Below are 10,686 nucleotides of genomic sequence, written 5' to 3'. Positions count from 1 at the left end.
TCGATCGTCACTCCTCGCTCCTCACTCCTTGCTACTCATTCCTCGACTCCTCACTCCTCGACTCCTCGACTCCTCACTCCTCACTCCTCGACTCCTCACTCCTAGGCGCCTTGCTCCTCACTCCTCGACTCCTCACTCCTCGACTCCTCGCTCCTTGCTCCTCACTCCTCGACTCCTCACTCCTCACTCCTCACTCCTCACTCCTCGACTCCTCACTCCTAGGCGCCTTGCTCCTCACTCCTCGACTCCTCGACTCCTCACTCCTCGACTCCTCACTCCTCGACTCCTCGACTCCTCACTCCTCGACTCCTCGATCCTCACTCCTCGACTCCTCGCTCCTCGCTCCTCGCTCCTCACTCCCCGATACTCACTCCTCGACTCCTTGACTCCTCGATCCTCACTCCTCACTCCTAGGCGCCTTGCTCCTCACTCCTCACTCCTCGCTCCTCACTCCTCGCTCCTCATTCCTCGATCCTCACTCCTCACTCCTCGCTCCTCACTCCTCGCTCCTCACTCCTCACTCCTCGCTCATCACTCCTCGCTCCTCGCTCCTCACTCCTCATTCCTCAACTCCTCACCCCTCACTCCTCACTCCTCACTCCTCCATCCTCGCTCCTCCGTCCTCGATCGTCACTCCTCGCTCCTCGCTCCTCACTCCTAGGCACCTTGCTCTTCACTCCTCGACTCCTCGACTCCTCACTCCTCACTCCTCGCTCCTCGCTCCTCACTCCTAGGCGCCTTGCTCCTCACTCCTCGACTCCTCACTCCTCAACTCCTCGACTCCTCACTCCTCGACTCCTCGCTCCTTGCTCCTTGCTCCTCGCTCCTTGCTCCTCACTCCTAGGCGCCTTGCTCCTCACTCCTCACTCCTCGCTCCTCGCTCCTCACTCCTAGGCGCCTTGCTCCTCACTCCTCGACTCCTCACTCCTCAGCTCCTCGACTCCTCGCTCCTTGCTCCTTGCTCCTCGCTCCTTGCTCCTCACTCCTAGGCGCCTTGCTCCTCACTCCTCGACTCCTCGACTCCTCGATCCTCACTCCTCGACTCCTTGCTCCTCACTCCCCGATCCTCACTCCTCGACTCCTCGATCCTCACTCCTAGGCACCTCGCTCCTCACTCCTCACTCCTCGCTCCTCACTCCTCGACTCCTCACTCCTCGCTCCTCATTCCTCGATCCTCACTCCTCACTCCTCGCTCCTCACTCCTCGCTCATCACTCCTCGCTCCTCATTCCTCATTCCTCGACTCTTCACTCCTCGCTCCTCATTCCTCGATCCTCACTCCTCACTCCTCGCTCCTCACTCCTCGCTCATCACTCCTCGCTCCTCATTCCTCATTCCTCAACTCCTCACTCCTCGCTCCTCATTCCTCGATCCTCACTCCTCACTCCTCGCTCCTCACTCCTCGATTTTCACTCCTCGCTCCTCACTCCCCGATCCTCGCTCCTCAACTCATCACTCCTCGATCCTCGCTCCTCACTCCTCGATCCACACTCTTCACTCCTCGACTCCTCACTCCTCGATCCTCACTCCTCACTTCTCACTCATCGACTCCTCCCTCCTCCCTCCTCACTCCTCGACTCCTCACTCCTCATTCATCACTCCTCGATCCTCACTCCTCACTCCTCACTCCTCGACTCCTCACTCCTCACTCCTCACTCCTCGCTCCTCACTCTTCGATCCTCGACTCCTCACTCCTCGATCCTCGCTACTCACTTCTCGCTCCTCGATCCTTGACTCCTCGACTTTTCACTCCTTAATCATCACTCCTCGCTCCTCGACTCCTCACTCCTTGCTCCTCACTCCTCGATTCTCGACTCCTCACGGTGCAATTAGAGAATTGAGATATCCTTCAAGATGGCTGAGCTCGATCGGTTTCCAGGCCATATGATGGAGGACGGATGAGCAAGGAAACAAGGAGGGATATTGAGAAGCACCCATTGTGTTGAGAGGAGGGTTTGAAAAATATTTTTCCTCTTCTGAGAGCAGAGATTGCTGGTTTTGAGGTGGAGACATGACAGACATTCACAACAGAGATGAGATAAAGACATTAAAGTGCTCATATCATGCTTTCATTCCCCTGAAGTCCATTTCTAATATTAGTAAAGGTTGTTGGACTTTCATTATCTCACTGAATTAATATCATCATCTTCTGCTGCTGCTGTTTCAGAATAAACATGTCTTTATTTCCTCCGTCTAAATACTTGATTGTGAATGGCTGGAATGTGGACATTAAAACATTGTTACATTTTTTTGAATTTGTCTCTTTGTGAAAATGTCATACTTCTTCTGTTTACTGTTTCTTTGTTTGTTAATAAAACATGAACACATTTGCATGTAAACATCCTCATCACTCATTTGTTTATGTCCACATTCAGATGTTCAGGATGGACAATATTTACATCTCTGATGTGAAACAGGAGAAACAGTGAGATTCGTCTGTTAGTTTTATTGCAACAACAGGAAAGTTACACTATAATTGACTCCCAATTCAGAGCTGAATCATTCGAAGTCCAGTAAGGTCAAAGTGAATATTGTAAAAAAAAATTAGAAGCCACCCGGCATATCTCAGGCTGAGACAAGACCATAGACAGTTAAAATAAGTATTGTATATTTCTCATGTTATTTAACTGATATTTCATTTCATATTTGAAATAAGCAGGGTAGGGTTGTGTAACCCTCCCCAGCCAGGTACACTCGTATAATACTATTAAAGGAGCCCTGGTATCCCAGCAGTAGTAAAGGGTAATGTCAATTGGACATTTATCCACTATAGTGGGTTATTGGACAAATAGTGGGTTAGTGGGATGTGGGAGTGGCTTAGGGGTCGTGGGGGGGGGGGGGGGGGGGGTCCATGGGTGGTTTATGGGGGCATTTGCCCATTATCACCCCCTTAAGGTGTCCGAATAGCACCTACTCCCGGGGCGACAGGTTAGTGCAGGGGTTATCGCGAAGTGACAAATGCCCACTATTTAACAGGCAATTGTCATCCATATTCGCCCTGCGATCCATCCGGGGCACTATGCGTCCAATGGCAGCTTATTTGTATGGCCGTTTTTCCACGAACCACCTATTTGGACTACCTCTAGGGATCTTAAACGGCGGGCCTTCTACGCGTCGAATAGCATGCATCCACTTCTTTGTCAGACAGTCATCGCTTGGAAAAGCATGAAAACTCAAATATGGTTGTCACTGCTCATTATTTGTGCAATGAGCGATGCTACAATGACACCTCGATGTTGCTTCAGCCACTGTTGTTTCGACTGGAAGTCGCTTTACACAACAAATGCTGAACCGGATGTGCGTTCTAACCTCCGTGAAAAAGGCCTATTAGGTATTTATTATATTATTATTTATTATTAGGTATTTACTATGTATTTATAATGTCTATGGGCCGCTGTGTCAGGGCTAAAGAGAACTGCTGTGGGGGGAGTCCTTTCTGTGGTCGCTCCACACTAAAAGTTAAAAAAAAATATATAATTTCATATAAAATGTTTGACACTTTATAAAATAATTGCTCACAGTAGACAATGATATATTTGTAGAGAGTGTTTTTTTGTTTATATTTATGAGTATTTTGATCGTTTTATGTCCGTTTGGATGCACTCTACGATCTTTCTATCTGCGTCATTTTCCATGTGCTTTCTAACAAGGTGAATGTATTTTGAATAGGTGGAGCTTAACCAACATTACGACTTACTATCGTCTCTCTTTCACTGCTCTGTGTGCAGGTAAATGTTTTTATCATATAGTGTTTTAGAATTTACTCTGTTCATGTAGTTGTATTTTCTGTATTGTTAAGAAATATTTGGTACGAACCAGTGTTGTGTACTCGAGACTCGGACTCGGTCTCGGACTCGGTCTCGAGACCATATTTTAATGGTCTCGGTCTTGTCATGGACTCGTGTGCATTTTGACTCGGAATTGACTCGTACTCGAACATATTAGGACTCGGACTTATTCCCGAGTCCACTCGAGTCCCATTCAAAATATTTCATGATTGTTACTGTATGTTAATATTTCTTTAAATTGTTGTTTGATTGAAACGTCCAATGATTGCTGACTTTCTTGTGCGCAACTGCGCATGACTTGAGACTCGTTCGCGCCACGCAAATGCAGCAGGAGCCTGGTCAGATCAGATGGGATGTGGAGCCTCTAGCTCAACTATGTATTATTGAAAATGTCTGCCTTATCATCCATAATTAAGTTTGCATATAAGAGCCACACAGAATTTGTGTGCAGTAAGACTCTTAAAAAGAAACATTCAGCAACATGTAAATTCTGCGGTGCATCAATTACCGAAGCAAAGGGAACAACTTCCAATTTCCATCGACATGTGGAGCGAAAGCACAGAGAAAGGTAAGATTAAGAACTCATTATTTCTGTATTTCACAATTTCCGGTGAAATCCGGAGGCGAAAGTTTCGAATCCCGTTGGCGGCCATCTTTTTTAGATGTTAATCGAGCATTAGGCAAGGCAAGGCAAGGCAAGTTTATTTATATAGCACATTTCATACACAATGGTAATTCAAAGTGCTTTACATACTATTAAAAATAATCAGAAGAAATAAGAATATACAAAACAGTTTAAAATAAAGAAACAAGAAAGAACTAAAAATAATTAAAACAGTTTAGAATAAAGAACAGTTTAAAATAAAGAAACGAGAAAGAACTAAAAATAATTAAAACAGTTTAGAATAAAGACTAAAATAAGACACAGTATAAACAGTCGGACAAACAGTGACACAGTGCTCATTCATTAAATGCAAAGTTAAACAGAAGTGTTTTGAGTCTGGATTTGAATGTGACTAATGTAGGAGCACATCTGATCTCCTCTGGAAGCTGGTTCCAGCTGCGGCTGGCATAATAGCTAAAAGCAGACTCACCATGCTTAGAGTGAACTCTTGGAACTTCTAGCTGATGTGATCCTAATGATCTGAGTAATCTGTTGGGTTTGTATTCCGTGAGCATATCTGCAATGTATTGAGGTCCTAGGCCATTAAATGATTTATATACTAGTAATAATACTTTAAAATCAATCCTATAAGTAACTGGCAGCCAGTGTAATGACCTGAGTACTGGTGTGATATGATCATATTTTCTGGTTCTGCTCAGAATCCTGGCGGCAGCGTTCTGTATGAGCTGCAAATGTTTTATGGTCTTTTTGGGAAGGCCAGTGAGGAGTCCATTACAATAATCCACCCTGCTGGTGATGAAAGCATGCACTAGTTTTTCTAAGTCTTGACTGGAAACAAAGCATCTAATTCTTGCAATATTTTTCAGATGATAGTATGCTGATTTAGTTATTGCTTTGACATGACTATTGAAACTAAGGTCTGACTCTAAAGACACACCAAGATTCTTGACCTGATTTTTAGTTGTTTGACCTTTAGAGTGAAGGTATGCGTTCACCTTGAGAACTTCATCTTTGTTTCCAAACACAATGACTTCAGTTTTGTCTTTGTTTAACTGTAGAAAGTTTTGGCACATCCAGCTGTTGACTTCATCAATGCATTGAAGCAGAGAGTCAATGGGGCTGTAATCATTAGGCGATAGGGCTAAGTAGATCTGTGTGTCGTCTGCATAGCTGTGGTAAGAGATTTGGTTCTTTCTCATTATTTTGCTCATTGGGAGCATATACAGGTTGAACAGGAGTGGCGCAAGAATTGAGCCTTGAGGGACTCCGCATGTCATGGGCGTCCACTCAGACTTATGGTCACCTATACTCACATAATAACCTCTCCCATCTAAGTATGACCTGAACCATTTTAGAACTGTCCCAGAAAGCCCCACCCAGTTTTCCAGCCTGTCTAGAAGTATTTTGTGATCGACAGTGTCAAATGCAGCACTGAGGTCGAGTAGAACCAGCACTGATAATTTGCCTGAATCCGTATTTAAGCGAATATCGTTTATTATCTTAATGAGCGCCGTCTCTGTGCTGTGATGCGATCGGAAGCCAGATTGAAAATTATCAAAGTATCCATTTGAGTTTAAGAATTTGTTCAGCTGGTTGAAGACAACTTTTTCAATGATTTTGCCTGTGAAAGGAAGATTTGAGATCGGTCTATAGTTGCTTAATATAGTCTTATCCAGATTGCTCTTTTTCAGGAGGGGTTTGACAACAGCAGTTTTAAGGGAGTTTGGAAAACTTCCATAGAAAAGTGAGGCATTTACCACTTCTAGGAGATCTGCTTCTAAACAGTCTAACACACTTTTAAAAAAAGATGTGGGAAGTGTGTCAAGAGCGCAGGTTGATGTTTTAAGGTGCTGAACGGTTTCTTTCAGAATTGTGCCATCAATTTCTTCAAAATCAGACATAGTAACTACTTTCTCAGGTTGTAGTCTGATCTGACTGACCCCAGCGCAACTCAAGGATGTGCTGATCACCTTTCTAATATTATTGATTTTCTCAGAGAAAAAGGTAGCAAACTCACTACACTTGCTATCGGAGAGCATTTCACTGGGAATCTGGCTTGGGGGATTTGTTAGTCTGTCGACAGTAGCGAAGAGATTTCGAGTATTATTTAGGTTTCTGTTTATGATATCGGAGAAGAAAGTCTGTCTAGCTTTGCCTAGTTCCATATTGAAAGCACGAATGGTGTCTCTATAGATGTTATAGTGGATTACAAGTTTTGTCTTTCGCCACATGCGCTCTGATTTTCTGCATTGTCTTTTCATAATTTGCACTGCTGTTGAGTTTCTCCAAGGTGCTTTTTGTTTACCATTCTTCCTGACTTTCACAGGAGCAATATCATCAATTACATTTTTAACCTTCGAGTTAAAAGAATCAAGGAGAGAATCAACCGAGTCAGCAGATATGCTCGGTCTTAGGGATATGGCCTTCATAAATAGTACACTAGTGTTCTCATTTAGGCATCTCTTCTTGACAGACACAGATCTAACTTCAATGGCAGGAGAGATCAATATATCAAAGAAAATACAGTAATGATCAGAGAGTGCGACATCCTTAATATCATTCAATGAAATGTTTAGACCCTTACTGATAAGTAAATCTAGAGTGTGTCCACGATTGTGTGTGGGCCCATGTACATGTTGAATCAGATCAAAAGTTTTTAAAACAGTATTGATTTCTTTTGCCATATTATTTTCTGCATTATCTATGTGAATGTTAAAATCTCCAGCAATAGTGAAACTGTCAAACTCTGAGGAAATTATTGATAACAGTTCTGTAAAGTCTTCAGCAAAGGCTGAAGAGTATTTTGGAGGCCTGTAAATAGTGATAAGTAAAATCCGTGGAGCACCTTTTAACACAATACCCAGATATTCGAAAGACGGGTAATTACCAAATGATATTTGCTTACATTGATAGACATCTTTAAAAAGAGCAGCTACACCCCCACCTCTCCTTCCAGCTCTGGAGACACTCATAAAGGTAAAGTTCGGAGGAGATGTTTCATTGAGAATTGTTGCACTGCAGCTGGCTTCTAGCCAAGTTTCATTTAGAAATATAAAGTCCAGGTTGTATGTGCTTATAAAGTCATTGACTAGAAGTGATTTATTTTTAAGTGAGCGGATGTTTAAAAGTGCTAACTTAACAGTCTTGCTTTTTGTGTCCACAATCTTAGTTTGTCGTGTGATAGGCACCAGATTAGATGGGTTTGCTGTACGGCTTTTAAAGGCCTTAGACTTTCTAACATGTGAATGAACAGATGATACAGGAACACTGGGTTCCCGCTTGTTCTGTAAACATTGGAGAAAGTTACTGTTATCACAGCGGGGACCCGGCACAAATCACTTGGAGCTGGTATCGGTTGATTTTGTAACACCTCGAGCAGACGGTGGAAGTTGTGGGCCCTGGCGTTGTGGAAGGGGCCTTAATGCTCGGGGAGGAGGGGGAGGGGGGAGAGGGCGAGCTGCGCCCATAGACTTTGGTGGTAGTGATGTTTTTCTGGTTGATATCTGGGGGCTTCCAGCGAATTGGGTTCCAGCATACACTAGTTTTTCCATTTTCTCTGAGAAACACATCAATGGGGATGTAGGAGATAGTGATAGCGGTGAGAGTGGCTGTGGTGTTAATGGAGGCTGTAATATGCTGTCTTGGCTTTCCTGGTCGTGTTTGGGTGCTGAATCTGTTGTTACTGGTGGCTGTAATGTACTGTCCTGGCTTCCCTGGTCATTCTTGGGTGCTGAATCTGTTGTTATTGGAGGCTGTAATATGCTGTCCTGGTTTCCCTGGTCATTCTTGGGTGCTGAATCTGTTGTTATTGGAGGCTGTAATATGCTGTCCTGGCTTCCCTGGTCATTCTTGGGTGCTGAATCTGTTGTTATTCGAGGCTGTAATATGCTGTCCTTGGGAGCTGAATCTTGTGACATTTCTAATATGTCACAGTCTGACTCTGGTGAGCTCAGTGGGCAGGGCTCAGCTGAAGTTGTGTCCGTGAGCAGAAGTTGTTTTGGCTGCATGGTGTTATCATTGTCTTTGTGAGATGTGTCAGCCGCATGTCCATTCAAGTCCTGAAGTGAAGTCCTGTGGTCATTCAAACTGTGTCCAGGTGAGTGTGTGCCATTCTGGTTGATTGGATTGGCAGAAGGATGGTGAAGGGAGAAAAGGATATTGTCCTTTAGCACTCTTGAACCCAGTTTGTTTGGAAGATGGCCATTTTGTTGAAACAGTGGCCTCTGATTCCAGAAAAGATTAAAGTTGTCTATGAAGTTCACTCCTTTTATATTACAGGTTTTTTGCAGCCATGAATTAAGCCCAAGCAACCGTGAGAACCTGTTACTTCCTCTAGCTGGAAGTGGTCCACTGATGAATGTTTGTACTTTCAGTCTTTTGAGTGTTTCAAAAAGTTCATTGAAATCCTTCTTAAGCTGTTCTGACTGCTCTTTATGGATATCATTCTTCCCCACATGAATGATGAGTCGATTTGCAGTCTTATGTTTCATCAAAATGTTTTGAATTTCTCTGTTTACGTCAGAGGTTGTTGCTTGTGGAAGGCAGCATGTAGTTGTATCTTTCGAGCTGATATCTCTGATCGTAGAGTCCCCAACTATCAATGTTTTGACCTCGGCTGCGCTCTGAGCTGAGTGCCGCTGTCTGCTTGACCTTGAGCGCCTGTTAGTATCAGAGTGAGCTCCTGGCTGTCTGTGTTCATCCACATTTAACAAATTTGAGCATTCCTCATTCAATAATACTTCAAATCTGTTCTTAAGATGAATAGGTTGTGGAAGACGACCAGTGTTTGTAATCCTTGTAGCTGTGTATGGTGTAGATGAAACTATTTTTGCCTGAGAGAGTCTAATGCCTCTATTTTTGGGTTTTGCCCCCTCTTTGTACCAACGGTTTGTAGGTCGATCGGCTTGTTTCTCTGCACTAGGTATGTTCTGTTGAGGAGCATTAAATTCATGACACTCACCGGCTGTGCGCTGTATTTGTCCATGATGAAACTCTGTTGTGGGTTCCGTCTGGTTTGATCCTACCATTAGCTTTGTTTCAAGAACTGTAATCCTTTGTAAAAGTTTTTGGCAGTTAGTACAGCAAGTAGAATCAAAAGGACGCATTTTCTCTTATCCTTGTGAATGTTTTCTCTTCCGCCAGAATGTAAGCAGTTCAGTTTTCTCTTCCTCGGAATGTAAGCTTCAGTGAATTCTGAAGGAATGAAACTAATTCTGCTTTTTTATAGTAATCCAAGCGTCCTGAGCACTGTGCTGATTCACTGAAGTTAAAATTAGGTGATAAAATGTAATAATAACGAAAGCGATAGAGCAAAGTGCGGAGCAGTAGGCAAAAGCGTCCGAACAGTAGCAAAGCAGGAAGCAGGACTCCTTAATTAGCATTAATCGAGAGAGTCACCGCTCGTATATGCCCTGGAGAGCAGAAACAGATGCGTAGGGGACATCGTCGCTGTACTCGCTGACCGTTTGGTGGACCTAACGCAGTGTGGACGCTGACGAGGACAGCGTAGGCCGTATAAGGCCTCGGCCTCGAGTGGTCGCTGCCTGACGAGCCCGCGCTCTACAGTCCGGCGCGAGGTTCACCCTCGCCCGCACCCACCTAAATCTGTCATTAATTTTTGTTTTGATAATAAATGGAGCCAGCATCCAAAAGTGAAACCTGTCCTGTGTTTTTTTTTTTAATAGTTTTTATACACTAAATTGTGTTTGTTGTCTTTACATTAGAATAATAATGTTTCATATGATCTAACTTAGAATAGATATGGAATAAATAGCATTCAATACAAAATGAGTAGCCTATCTCTCATATATTGAAATCGAGTTTTTATGTGAAAGATTTGCTTTGTTGTGCATTAGAACCACACCAAGAATTTTAGTCATATTACAAAATAAGTTAAATAAAGAAATAAATCAAGGGTAAAACTACGAACTGTGTTTTATAACCACAACCATGTGTGTTACAACTAACCCCACGTTAATTTGTGCCCCGCTCATCCCTACTTTACAACGTAGTAACTTGAGTAGTTTTTCAGCAAACTACTTATTTACTCTTACTTGAGTTATGTTATTTTTCAGTACTTCTACTTGTACTCAGATAAATTATTTCTTAAGTAGCAATACTTTTTTAATCTATAAGTATGCATTCTTCTGTTAACATTTCTCACAAGTTTCCCTTTTCTCTTGATTTAGGATGATTCTGGAGAAAAATGTGCATGCTGAGTATAGTGACTCCCTTGAAAACCAAAAAAACAAATGTTAACTGGCGAAATTTATTT

The sequence above is a fragment of the Squalius cephalus genome, assembly GCF_949319135.1.
Source record: "Squalius cephalus genome assembly, chromosome: 3".
In the NCBI taxonomy this organism is placed as follows: domain Eukaryota; kingdom Metazoa; phylum Chordata; class Actinopteri; order Cypriniformes; family Leuciscidae; genus Squalius; species Squalius cephalus.
Note: the sequence above shows the minus strand (reverse complement) of the source record.